Consider the following 14,536-nt stretch of genomic DNA (forward strand, 5'->3'; position numbering starts at 1 on the left):
TCAACACCCTTACGGTACTTATTGTTGACTATCGATACTCGTGCCGGTGTTTCTTAGATGGAGTTTACCACCCGCTTTGGGCTGCATTCCCAAGCAACCCGACTCCCGGGAAGACCCAGGCCCGGCCGGCATGGCGGGCCGCCTGCCGGCCTCACACCGTCCACGAGCTGGGCCTGATCCAAGGACTTAGGAGGGCCCCCACGAGCGGCGCCGAGGTGGGTCTTCCATGCATACATTTCCCGCGCCGCGCCCGCGCGGCGGATCGGCACTAGGCTCTTCCCTGTTCACTCGCCGTTACTGAGGAATCCTGGTTAGTTTCTTTTCCTCCGGCAGCCTAATATGCTTAAATTCAGCGGGTCGCCCGTCCTGATCTGAGGTCGCGGGGATGAGAGGAGCGACACGAGCGGCGCGAGCAGGCGAAGCGGAGCAGTGTGGCTGGCGGAGAGGGTGGTTTGTGGCAGCGAGGCGGCGGCGTCGAAGAACACGTGCCAGCAAAACCCGTTACCGGGGACGACGGGCCACGGCGGCGGTGGGGGAGAGAGGAGGAGAGGGAGAGACAGGGTCCTGACCACCGGACCCCTTCCCTCCCTTGCCACACCCACACCCGCCACGTCCGCGCTGCCGGCCGACAGGGGCCGGGACTCAGGGCACGCGGGGCGCGGCGCGCGGGCGATTCCGCGCCTTCCACGCCTCTCGACCCCCAGGGAGCGCTCGCATCGGCGGACGGACACCGCGGGCGTCGCGGGCCCCGGCGCCGGAGCCCAGGCACCCCGAGGCGAGGGACGGAGGAAAGAGACACGGAAACGGACACGCGGCGCTCGCACCTACCGCAGCGGCCGCAGCATGGGCCCGGCCAACCCTCGCAGGAGCGTGCGCGGCTTTCCCAGACGGAAGGGTAACAAAGAGGCGACGATGGACACGACGACGCCTCGAGGTAAGGGGAGGAGGAGGAGAAGGCAGAGGGAGCCGGACGGAGGGCGGGTGACGATCGAAGGAGAGGGGAGAGGGAAGGCAGGCGCACCCGAAAAAAAGCGCTCCGGAGCCGATTCCCCCAGATCGGGGCGCCGCAACCTCATTTTTGCCCCCTTCTCCCTCTCTCTTTTTCTCCACGCCCACACGACCGACCGCCTCTCCTCTCCTCTCCTCTCCTCTCCCCATCACTCCCAGGAGGCAGGGCCCGTCAGCCACCACAGCCGACCAACCCCCGCCGTCACTGCCTTCCTCTGGCTCGGCTCCTCTGATCCCACGCACCAGTGGCAGCGGCGGCAGCGGCGGCGGGGACGGACAGCCAACATACGCCCTCGAGACACCCGCGGACCCGCGGACTCAACGTCCACGGCAGGGTGAGAGGACGACGAGCGGGGGCCGCCGCCACACCGCCCACGCGTCTGAACTTGGGGAGACGGAGGGCCACGCGCCAGGGGAGGCGCAGGACCCTACGAGCTAACTCCCAGCCGCGACACCCCCAAGCGGCACACGCACCGAGGGGGAGCGCGATCGATCGTCAACGTGACGCTCAGACAGGCGTAGCCCCAGGAGGAACCAGGGCCATAGAGTGCGTTCGAAGTGTCGATGATCGTGTCCCTGCAATTCATTAATTCTCGCAGCTAGCCTGCATTCTTCATCGACGCACGAGCCGGGTGATCCACCGCTAAAGTCGTATCAGCATTCCAGTTGCGGGGAAGGGGGCGGAGTAGCCTCCAACCCCGTCAGGAGCTGACGGCAGCACGGTCCCCAGCACCGCCCCCCACCACGGACCTCCTACCGGGAAGGAGGAAAGAGAGGAGGACAGAGGATAAGGGTTCGCCTCTAGCCGGCCAGCCCGAAGACAAGAGACACGCAGAAAGGAGGAAAAAAAAGGCCGGGACGGGAAAAGAACACTCCACGCGAAGGACAAGGGGCCGCGAGACGACGCTCCGGGCAAGCCGAAGCGTGCGGAGGCCCGGGCCGCAGCGGGCGCCCAAGGGGGGGGCTCCCGCGCTACCGCGGCGGGCCTCGGGGACAGCCTCGTCCGCGGAAGGGGAAGGAGTCCGAGGGCCCCCCGCCCCCACCCCGACCCGCGAGGACCCCGGAAGGAGCGACCCCCCGAAGTCTTTAAACCTACGCGCCGGAACGCGATAGCCAGGTACCGGACAGGGTCTGGGTGGAACCTGCGCTCCGAAGCCGAAGAGAGGAGAGGAGCGGAGGCGGGAGGGAGGGAGGGAGGGGGAGGCAAGGCAGGCAAACCCCACGGCGCCGCCACGGGCGGCCCCGACACGCCGCGCCAGCCCCAACACGACAAACCCGGCTCGGCACGGGGTGCCGTAAGGCCCGCGTGTATGGGACGGACGGACGGAGGCGGGAAACCGAACGCCTTCTCCCCCAACCGCACGCCCCCCAACCCCCACCAGGACCTTGAAACGAGCAACGCACCACCCCGGGTCACGAACCCGAACGAGGCCGGACAGGAAAGAGGCAGAGCGTCCGCAGGACAGCGGCGGCATGACGGAAGCAGGGCGAGGAAGGCGGTCAGGCGGGCGAGCAGCGTGCGAGCGAGCGAGCGAGCCTCCGCCCCGGCAGAACACGCGGTCCCACGAGCAGACAGACCGGTCCGGGCAGGAGGAACACGGCTACAGCCGCACCCGCGCGCGTCCGTCAACCCCCTTCTCCTCCTCCTCCTCCACGCGCGCACAACCACAGAACTTGGGGCGCGCCTCCCAGCGGCGGCAGGCTGCGGGCCCGGCGGGGTCAGGGCTGCTGCGCTCTCTTTCCGTTAATGATCCTTCCGCAGGTTCACCTACGAAACCTTGTTACGACTTTTACTTCCTCTAGATAGTCAAGTTAGGCCGTCTTCTCAGCGCTCCGCTGGGGCGTGCGTGGGCCGACCCGGCCAAGGGCCGATCCGAGGCCTCGCTACGACCATCCAATCGGTAGTAGCGACGGGCGGTGTGTACAAGGCGAGGACTTAATCAACGCGAAGCTTATGACCTTGCCGCAGTTACTCGTTCATAGGGAATAATTGCAGTCCCGATCCCATACGAATGGGGTTCAACAGGTTACCACCCGCGCCTGCGGCGTAGGGTAGGCACACGCTGGGCAGTCAGTGTAGCAGGCGTGCAGCCCCGGACATCTAAGGGCATCATAGACTCTGTTACTTGCTCAATCTCGGGTGGCTGAACGCCACTTGTCCCTCTAAGAAGTTAGGGACGCCGACCGCTCGGGGGTCGCGTAACTAGTTAGCATGCCAGAGTCTCGTTCGTTATCGGAATTAACCAGACAAATCGCTCCACCAACTAGAACGGCCATGCACCACCGCCACCCACGGAATCGAGAAAGAGCTATCAATCTGTCAATCCTGTCCGTGTCCGGGCCGGGAGAGAGTTTCCCGTGTTGAGTCAAATTAAGCCGCGGGCTCCACTCCTGGTGGTGCCCTTCCCGCCAATCCTTTAAGTTTCAGCTTTCGGCAACCATACTCCCCCGGAACCCAAAGACTTTGGTTTCCCGAAGCTCCGCCCGGGCGGGTCATGGGAATAACGCCGCCGCATCGCGAGTCGGCATGGTTATGGTCGGAACTACGACGGTATCTGATCGAAATCTTCAGACCTCCGACTTTCGTTCTTGATTAGTGAAAACATTCTTGGCAAATGCTTTGGCTCTGGTCCGTCTTGCGCCGGTCCAAGAATTTCACCTCTAGCGGCGCAATACGAATGCCCCCGGCCGTCCCTCTTAATCATGGCCTCAGTTCCGAAAACCAACAAAATAGAACCGCGGTCCTATTCCATTATTCTTAGCTGCGGTATCCAGGCGGCTCGGGCCTGCTTTGAACACTCTAATTTTTTCAAAGTAAACGCTTCGGGCCCCGCGGGACATTCAGCTAAGAACATCGAGGGCGCGAGAGGCAAGGCAGCAAGGGACGGCAGACTTCGCCCGCGGCGGACCGCCCGCCCGCCTCCCAAGATCCAACTACGAGCTTTTTAACCGCAGCAACTTTCGCCGCCATTGGAGCTGGAATCATCGCGGCTGCTGGCACCAGACTTGCCCTCCAATGGATCCTCGCAGATATCTAAAGTGGACTATTCCACCATAGGGCCTCGAAGAGTCCTGCATTGTTATTTTTCGGAATTGGTTTTGATCTGATAAATGCACGCATCCCCCCCCGCGAAGGGGGTCAGCGCCGTCAGCATGTATTAGCTCTAGAATTACCACAGTTATCCAAGTGGGGAGAGGAGCGAGCGACCGAGGAACCATAACTGATTTAATGAGCCATTCGCAGTTTCACTGTACCGGCCGTGCGTGCTTAGACATGCATGGCTTAATCTTTGAGACAAGCATATGCTACTGGCAGGATCAACCAGGTAGGAAGCGCGTGGCATCGGGAGAGCCACCCGAGGAACGTCACGTCACAGACCGGGGCGCGCCCGGAGGCCGAGAGGAGAGCTCACGGGAGCGGCAGGCGTGGGGGCGGGGAACGGACAGATTGGGTGGGAGAGTGAGTAGGCAGGGTGTGGAGGGAGGAAAAAGAGACGACGGACCCGCAGCCGGGAACCCGCAGGAACAGACGAACTCCAACCCCGAACACCGACACCCATCACCACCACCCACCGCCGCCGCCACCGCCACCCACCACCCACCACCGTAGGGGAGGAGGGAGCACACGCGGGACGGGCGGGCAGGGAGAGAGAGCAGCGAGAGGAAGGCAGGGACAGGCCGTGACCGGGGAAGGCCAGCCCCGCCGTCGAGACCCGGCGGGCGCTGCCCGTCGCCGAGCCCCACGAGTGGAAGAAGCACACCTCCCGACTTGCGACACACCGGGCCTACTGACCACGTCGCAGCAGCATGCCGGCAGCCCGCGGGCCCGGGCTCGTGAGCGGGTGGTGGCGCCGCGGCCGGCCCAGCCCCCACCCCCAGACACGGCAGCGAGGCGCAACGCCGGGAGGACAGGAACCCTGAAACCTCCGAGCAGGGTCAGGAGGCCGGAATGCAGGCAGAGCAGACCACTCAGCAAGGGCCGAGGCAGGAGACCGGACGGCAGACCGGCCCTGCGAGGCAGAGGAGCGAGGGGCGCCGTATTTAAAAAATAAAAAATAAATAAAATAAAAAATAAAAATTTAAGACCCGGGGCGAGCGCGCGCCCAGGCGAGAGGGAAAGGCGCGGAGGAAGGACGACGGAGGCGGGACGCTTGCTCGCGAGGGCGGCGTGAGGGTGGCCGCGACAAGGCCGCCCGCAGGGGGGACAGGCCAGGCCTCGGGGAGAGGGAGAGAACATCGAACGGAGCCCCCGCCGCCAGACCACCCCAGAAAACACCGCGCGTACAGGTTATCTCACACCGTGCACAACCCGGCGCAAACGGCGGTCCCCACAAGACGGTCTTCCCGGAGGACGACGGGAGCGGACGGAGCCCCCACAAGACTCACCCTCAGCCAGGCCAGAACCCCACCGCCGACCAGGACGACGACGACGGGCGACCACTAAAAAGACCCTCTTTCCCTCACAAGGCCGCCGCGCAGAAGCCCCCCGCACGCACAGGCCCCCAAAGGCGCCTGCGCTGCGCGAGACCGGCGGGCCAGAGGACGCCCTCCAAACTTCTCACCCGCCTGCCAGGCGGCTCCCGGACACCAGCGGCCGCCCGAGGCGCGTGCGTGCGTGCCCAGGCATCCACCACCCCAAGGGGAGGGCCCGGCAGCACGGCCGGGTCAGCCGACCAAGAGAACCGCCGGCGGACGGGAGGGGGAACGACACAGCGGAACAAGGGCCGGCGGCCGCAGGGCGGCAAGACGCCAACCCAGGACCACCGAGGGGCAACCGCTCCAGGGAGCGACCGAGCAACGGTCGAGCGACAGAATCACACCGCCCATCAACTCCACGAAACCCGGTCCCGCCGAGCCCTCGGCGCCGAGCCGGCAGGAAAGCGACGACCTCGGGGTGCGGGAAGACCCAACGCGAGAGGCTACTGCGCGCCGCCACCGCCGCCGAGGGCCCCCGAACGGGGTGGGCCGACCCACGCGCCGGGGCGCGACCAGCCGTCTTTTCCCCAAAGGCCACGCACCCGAGAGAAGGTCAATCAGTCCGCCAGACCCCGGATCCCCAAGAGTCCCAGGTGGAAGGCGCGGTCACCGGTAGTCCCCCAACCGTGGGAACGCTGCCGGTGGGGGCGGGCAGAGGAGGCGAGGCGGCAAGCACACAACGGCGCATCACGAGCGCGGCGCCCGGCGAGCGGCGCGGCAGCATGCCCGCGCCGCGAACTGGCAAAGACAGGGACGCGCGGGAGGGGCCACCCGCTCGCGGCGGGCACGGACGACGGGACGGAAGGGAAGAAGACGACGGGTGGGACCCGAGGCCCACCGCCACCACCACCGACCTCCCGCCGGTCCGCGTCCCGCACGGCGGCCCTCCCGAAGGGAAGCGGGGAGCACCGTGGCACTCGGGAGTACACGGGTCCTTGCCGTCCTGACAGCCACGAGAACAACCCCGGCTCCAAGCACGCGGCGTGACTGGCGGCAACTCTGCCCCGCGTGATCCCTCCTCAGGCTCGGCGAGGAGGCGCGGGCCGCGTTAGGCGAGTGAGAGCAAACGGGCAAGCTACGCGCATCGAGCGGTCAGGAAGGCGAGCAGCCGGTCAGAGTCGAACTATCAGGAGGGAACCCCAGAAACCCGACCCGGACGTGGCACCTTTCCTCAGATCATGGGAGAACGCTTTTCTCACCGAGGCAGTGGACCCGACCCGACGACCCCAGGCAACGACGGCCAAGAACGACGTGCGTGCGGGCGTGCCCAGGAACACCGTGCACAGAACGGAACAGGCGAGAAGCGCGACGACGAGCGAGCAAGCAGAGGGGAGGGCCTGCGGTATCAGTAAGGCCTTTAACCTTTCTTTCCTAGGGCACACAATCGGGCATTCGCGGACAGGAGACCAGACCCAGAACAAAGAAAAGGTCCCCGACAGCCAGGCCTCTCCACCCGCCGTTGTTGCCAACGGCAGGGATCAATTAAAGGCTTAAAAGGAGCACCCGCACCCAAGCAAAAGGCCGGCCGCGACCGCTCAGGCACCAGCAGCACGAGCCTCGGGAGAAGGCACAGGTCGTGGTGGGCGCTCGCTTAGAGACTGGGGGCTCTCTCCACACGCAGGGGGCAACCGGAGGCCAAACTCAACGCGCGCACGACCCAACCCCACTCGGAGGGTGGAACACTTGCCCATGGCAGGCGCCTGCACACCGCTTCCCTCTCGACCCTCCAACGACAGACAACCTGCAAAATCTGGGCAGCACGGACCCGTCGAGGCCCAGACCGGGAACAAAAACACGCAACCGCAGCAAGACCGAGCACACGGGAGGCAGCTCGACAGAGGCAGGAAGCGACACCGCCGCTCAAAACGGGCACCTTTGGGAAATGACCTGGAGACGCTCCAGGAGCACCGCGAGGGCCGGCGAACGAGGCACGCGCACACGCGGTCCAGGAAGGGGCGCCTGGCGCGGCAGAGCGGCCAACGCTTCGGCTCGGAGAGAGGGCCGAGCGGACAAGGTGAAGCGCGCCAGAGCAGCTTGGGGCGCACTGACGCGTCACAGGGACCCCACGAACCACAGCGGCAAGTGCAGGGGTCAGGCGGGACTCCAGACCGGATAATGCCGCACCTACGCTTCCACACACCACCATCGGCGGGAGAGGCAGGGGCCCGCTGGCAGAACGAGAAGAGCGGCCGCCATTCGCCATGAATGTCCGTCCCTCGCCTGGCGCAGCTTAGGCCAGCCCGAAGAAGGTAGGGAGGCTGCATCTGATCTAGAGAGAAAGCCAGAGAGCCTCGCAAAGAGGACAACTGGGCGAACAAGCCGGGAGAAGCGAACGAGCGTGAACGAGCATCGGAGAAAGCATTGCCACCAGGGAGAGGAGAGAAAAAAAAAAGGAGAAAAAAAAAAAAAAAAAAGCGCCCAAACTGTGGAGGAAAAAAAAAAAAAAAAAAAGCGAATGGAGCAAGCGCAAAGCAGGCACCGGCGAACTCGAGCAGGAACGGAAACAAGAACAAAAGAAGCCCGAGTTGTGCTCGCAATTGAGGGAGGAGGACACACACAAAAAAAAAAAGTGACAGCTACAACGGAGAAGGCAAGGTGCACTCGGGAGGCACGCTTAGGGAAGCGGAGAGGACCACGGGAAACGGCCTGGCCCCTAAGGGAACTCAGGAGCTCCAGTTGAGTATGGTGGAGGAAAAAAAGTACGGGTGACGACTGCGAAGCGGGTATGCCTGACACGCGAAGAAGGCCGGCCGGTCCCGTCAAACCGCCAACACCCAAGAAAGCGGGGGAGAGGGGGAATTGCACGCACAAGCAACCGGGGCAACAAGCATGTGCACGGCACCTGGCCAGCCTCCCCAGGTACACCACAGGCCACAAGGCCACAGGCCAAGGCAGGCAGAGACAGGAGGAGGACTCAACAGCCTCGGAGAGGGAAAGAACCGAAGGGACACAGTCCTTTAATGTCACCCAGTCGAAAGATAGCGTGTCGCCCACCTATCTACGGGTACAATAGAAACAGTTTGCAAAACTGGATTATGAGAACAGCTGCGCCGTGATCAAACCACAGACCACGCGGGAATTATGGAAGTTGACGGGCGAAATGTCCCCAAAAATTGTCCCATTGAGCGAAGAACCGAACATCAAAGGAGCAACTAGGTCGACCTCGCAACAGGAGCCCCAAGGCGAGGTGGACATACAGACAAGAGAGGGGACACAGGGCACCCTCACGGACGAGACCCCCGACACCAGGAGCCCTGGATGAGGAGAACACATGAAGTTAGACGCTACAAGGAACCGTGAACTAGTGGGTCGTGAGGCCGGGAACAGCGCCTCCTCTCGGCCTCGGTCGCCCAAAGCCCCATCAGACAGGCTCCCTCAGATGAGGCATGGGGGGGGAGAGGAAAGCTCCGGGGCCCTCAGAGAGCCCGGAGCCACGACCAATGAACCAGAACACACTTACTCTCTCAACCTCCGGATGCCCAGAAACGCCATCAGGGCCCGGAGCTCCCTCAGACGGGCTGGGGGGGGGGAGAGGGAAGGCTCCGGGGCCTCAGAGGAGCCCCGAGGGCCGCGCCGGCCGTGGGGGCAGGAGCGGCGCCTCCTCTCGGCCTCGGGATGCCCAGCCGCGCCGTCAGGGGCCGAGAGGCTCCTCAGACGAGGCATGGGGGTGGGTGGAGAGGAAGGGGCTCCGGGGCCTCAGAGAGCCCGGGCCGGGCCGGCCATGGAGCAGGGTGCAGCGCCTCCTCTCGCCTTAGCAAAGTCGGCCACCCGCCGACTGGGACTGAGGGTCCGTGAAGACTTAAAAAAGCCTTCTGGAGTCGACCAGCTCACACCGCCCCTGCCCCTGCTCCATTTTGGCCCATGCCAGCACACAGAGCAAACCACGACACCAGCACTTAAGTCTGCAATTGCAATATCCTGCACAGGGACCGTTCCCAAACCACGACACCGCCTCCGGGACACATCCGCCAGTTCGCCCGGACTCTCGTCACTCTGGCCGCCTGAAGCGGGCAGTTCACCGCCCTTGTCGGCGAGAATCCGAGAACCAGGCGCGTCATGAAAAGGTGCCACCGCTAGGTGTCGCCCGACAACCGTCTAGAACCGATCGCTCAGGCGTCTCCCGCACTCAGCCACGCCTGCGCCGAAGCTCTCCTCTCCCTCCGCTCAGAGGATCCTCCCATGGTCATGCTCGGGACCAGCGGGCGGGGGTTGGGGGGGGAGGTGGGGAGGAGACACGACACAAAGGCACGACAAAAAGGGAAAACGGTACTCACCCCTCACCACGAGTGGCACAAACACTGGCCATTAGTTGTCATTCCAGGACTTGGCGAGCGCGACCTGAACTGGGCCAGCCTTCCAGCCGACGAAAGCAGAAAGCAGAATGTAAAAGGAGAAAGCAAAGGAAAAGCAAGGAGAAAGGGACTCTTAGCACGCCGGAACATGGTAGAACTCCGGCTGGACTCAGGCCGACCACTCAGCTCAGCCCACAGTAAAGTGCTGACTGGAAGAAAGCTAAGAAAAGAGGCGAATCGCTCTCTGGGAGGCTCAGCCCAAGATGTCACTGGCGGTCGATCGGTTACAAACCTGACTGTGTGGGGTGTGGGGGTTGCCATAATCAAGGGATGTGAGACTCCTCCTGAGAGAGAGTGAGGCGGCGATGGCATTCCTGTACATTCAAGTCTACCTTTATCGGCATTTTAATACTTGCTCAAAGAAAGGGAGACAAAAAATGTACAAGAAGTACAGGCTGGGTTTTCTTTCTGGCACAAGCCTTCAATCCCCCAGCACTGAGATTGTGCTGTGTGCCTGTGAGTCTGGCATTTATATCCCTTTTAATAACAACAACAACAATAATAATAATAATAATAATAATAATAATAATAATAATAGGAGATGGGAGGAAGAAGGAAGAAAGAAAGGAAGGAAGGAGGAAGGAAGGAAGGAAGGAAGAAAGAAAGAAAAGACTCACTTAACCATCAGTCTTCTACCTTCATATGCTGTCCCAAGTCCCAACACCCTCTAGAACTTGCTTTGTTCTTTCTGTTGTGTACCCCACACTGTAGCACGGTAGTCTGGCTCAACTTTCCAACCCCAACACCTGAAGCTTCATCCCATGCCCAGGCCTGGTTCCTTTGCTTTTTGACCGTTAATTAATTCATTCATTCGATACATTTTGGCTGTTTTTCTTTATTAATGGCAGGTTAATTATTTTAACTTTAATTGACTTTGATTGTGTAGTGAGGCAGAGGATTTGGATTCTCTGTGTGAGCAGTTATAACAGAAAAATAAATGAAGTAAAGATAGATAGATAGATAGATAGATAGACAGACAGACAGACAGACAGACAGGCACGCACGCACTGTGCCCAGCAGCCCATGTCCTTATCAGTCTTATGCAAATACATACATAGATTTGAAAGGTAAAATTAATTACTGGGTGAGTGGTGATGATGTATGCTTTCAATGCCAGCACTCAGGAGCCTGTGTGAGGGAGAGCTCTGTGAATTACAGACTGAGTTTCAGGACAGCCAAGGAGTTACACAGAAAACTTGTCTTGAAAACCTGAAATCTATGTCTCTGCACAAAATCAACAAACTCTAAATGGAAACCTTCCACAGTGCTGAAACTGTGAGCATGTGCATGCAATGAGGCAGGTGAGCGAGTGAGCAGGCAGGCAGGCAGATGGGAGGCCCACACTAAATAAAGTAAACAACAGCAACAAAATAAATACATAAGTAAATAAATAAATAAACTGCCAAACTAGAGAGAGACCAAAGGACTAACAACTGCTCACACAGTCCAGCTGTTTAAAAATTCACAATAGATTCACAACTACACATAAGAGACATAAGAGACGCAGCCCCAGTCTTTGTAAGCCCCACTGCCAGGGAAGTCTTCTTTACTCTTTGTAGGCCTGGATTCCTCATGCATGACTCTCCCTGTTTGTGCTATGTGTTATATAGTAGCAACAGCCCCATCAGTACAGGCAAAATACTTTGAAGAGTAGCTCCCTGCTTTCATTCATAGCAGTACTACAGAAACAAGCCTGGGCCATGTTTTGGGTTGAGGCACAGATAAAGAGACACAGAACACAGACCCCGTCTCTCTTGAAGAAGAAGAAGAAGAAGAAGAAGAAGAAGAAGAAGAAGAAGAAGAAGAAAGAAGCAAGTTAAAATATGGTAGCTCCCTTATGAAATTTCATCCCCCCACTCACAAACGTGAAAATGAATGAATGAACCAAAACCAATAATGTAATGAAGGGTTCCATACCTCCCAACAGTTTAACTGGAATGTAAGACATTTGGAAATCTAAGTATTCCAGTGGAGCTGGGTAGTGTGTGTGTTACACGCCTTTAATCCAGCAATCCAGAGGCAAAGACAGAGACAGGAGACAGATAGATCCGCTTGACACCTGAGGCCAGCCCCGATCTTTTAAAAAAAAAAAAAAATGAGAGAATGAAATCGTTTCAGGCTCCCAACCTACACAGAGAAATTCCCAACTTTTTAGCCACAGATGGACACTCAGGCCTGTGTTCCCAGAATTCTGGAACCTGAGAATGGTTGGTCCACCTGGGTTATCGTTCTTCTCTAAGACAGACATGGCTACACAGAGAAACTATGAAGAAGAAGAACGAAAGAAAGAAAGAAAGGAAGGAAGGAAGGAAGGAAGGAAGAAAGAAAGAAAGAAAGAAAGAAAGAAAGAAAGAAAATACAACCAGATTTGCCCTCAGCTCCAAGGCTTCTTCTCATCCTACCTCACCTTCCACCAGAAATGACCCAATATCAATGGCATAGAATGGATGAATGAATGAGTGAATGAATGAATGAATGACTAAAGACAGACAGACAGGTAATAAATACGAAGGTGAAGATGGCAACCAGAAATTAGCCAAGCTGTTTGTGGTAGTACTCAGAGGCAGGGAGCACAGTCTGATCTCTGACTTGGAGGCCACCCTGATCTACAGAGCTAGTTCCAGGAGAGCCAGGACAATACAAAACTAAGAGCCTATCTCCAACAAAAACCAGAGGAAATGTGGAAGTCAAGATCCCAGCTGCCCCACCTCTTCCTTTTATTTTTAACCCCAGGAATGTTTAGCATAAAAATATTGTAGGTGCTGAGCTATGGCGTGCCCACCCACCCACACACACACACACACACACACACACACACACACACACACAGAAAGAGAGAAACGCCGTGCACACACACGCACATGCATGAAGAAAAAACATACGGGTTTACATTTCATTTCTGATTTCCAGGGCTATACAAGAGAGACCCTGTCTCAAGTATATGAGACAAGGTAGCTAGCTGCTGGTGTTAGTATTCAGGCATCTGTACAGACTGTACTTGGTGTTCTGACAGGATGAGAGCTCCAACGCCAACCTCTAAGAGCAATTCACTGCTGTTTCCTTTTAAAAGGGTCCTGCCTACTCTCCCATCCTTCTCTCTCTCTCCTCTTTTTCCCTTTCCTTCTCATGTCTACAGAGGCTGGTGTCCCCACTTTCCCATCTCTTTCCCACATTTTTATGATCCCTTCCCCCTAATTAAAACAATAAATGAATAAATAAAACAACTCTCTGCTTGAATCCTATTTCATGGTGTCATTCCCTCTATGCCCTGCTTTTTCCTTACTGAGCAACAGCAGTGCCACAGTTTTTCCCATCTCTTGATGATCCCTATAGTTCTTTTTTCATGTTTGACTTTATGTATTTGTTCTTTGTTTAGGAATAAAAAAAAAAAAAAAAAAAAAAAAAAAAAAAAAAAAAAAACCAGTACACCGCTGTAAGTAAGTATTTGACATGAAAGACAGCCAGGACTCACTCCCAGCTTTTCCTTCAGAAATCTTGTCTCAAACAAACGGAAAAAAAAAAAAAAAAAAAAAAAAAAAATTCAGTTAAGCTAGTCTCCTTTTAAAGACATTTTGCCGCTTGTTTACTTTTGTATTTGCTGTCGGTCAGACTATATGCATTATCACACCCAGCTTCCTTTTATTTCCATGACTCCGGAACATTTTGTTGTTTTGTTGTTCTTTCTCTGTCTGCTTTTAATTTCTTTCCATTATTTTATTTATTTATTATTATTATTATCATTTATTCTGAGACAGGGCTTTTCATTGTGCTTTGGAGCGTGTCCTGGAACTAGTGCTGTAGACCAGGATGGCCTCAAACTCAGAGATCCACCCGCCTCGGCCTCCCAAAGTGCTGGGATTACAGGTGCATGTGCCATGCTTGCCCAGCCCCTGGCTTTCTGTCACTTACTTTATTCTACATTAAATTTAATTTCAACTCTTATTCATGTGTTCTGGACGTGCGTGCCTGCCTGCTGGCCAGTGACCTCCCTCAGATAGAGTAAGCATGTGACATACTTTTCAAGATCCTCTTGTTCTATTTCCTAGCCTCTAAAAGACAGAACCTAAAACCTGGGGTATGATGAGGTTCTCATGACTGAGACAGCACATCACACTCTTACATGAAAAAGAAAACTATTTAATTTCAACTCTCAATCATGTGTTTCTGGGCGAGCGGGGGCGGGGCGTGCGTACGTGCGTGCGTGCGTGCGTGCGTGCGTGTGCGTGCGTGCGCATGCGTGCGTGCGTGCGTGCGTGTTGGCCAGTGACCTCACCAAGAAGGAAGTAAGCATGTGGTGACATACTTTTCTAGATCCTCTTTGTTCTGTTTCCTAGCCTCTAAAGGCCAGAACCTAAAACACAGAATTGGTTTCCTTTTCAGAGACAGGCTTTCTCGGTGAATTTGGAACCTGTCCTGGAACTCAGTGCATCCACCACCTCAAACCCATCTCAATTTATTTGTTCTTGATGTTCTATTTTTTTGGGTTCACACAAAGAGAGGCAAGCCCAATGGGATCCATGCCCTCTGAATTCTTAACATCTTTCTCTCTCTCTCTCTCTCTCTCTCTCTCTCTCTCTCTCTCTCTCTCTCTCTTTTTTTTCCCCCTCAGTGTACTAACCCTACATGCTAGGGACTCCAAACTTAGAAGAGTAGCACTAACCCTTTAAGTAAAAAGAAAAATCACAAGTACTTGTTTTAGA

The 14,536-nt window shown here is 57.4% G+C and overlaps 1 pseudogene; it reads right to left on the reverse strand.

Moving 5' to 3' along the window:
- Nucleotides 1-1,510: 1,510 nt before the first annotated feature.
- Nucleotides 1,511-1,659, reverse strand: LOC127214771 (uncharacterized; annotated as a pseudogene).
- Between the last annotated feature and the right edge of the window lie 12,877 nt (nt 1,660-14,536).

The sequence above is a fragment of the Phodopus roborovskii genome, unplaced genomic scaffold (genome assembly GCF_943737965.1).
Source record: "Phodopus roborovskii unplaced genomic scaffold, PHOROB, whole genome shotgun sequence".
NCBI classification, from domain to species: Eukaryota; Metazoa; Chordata; class Mammalia; order Rodentia; family Cricetidae; genus Phodopus; species Phodopus roborovskii.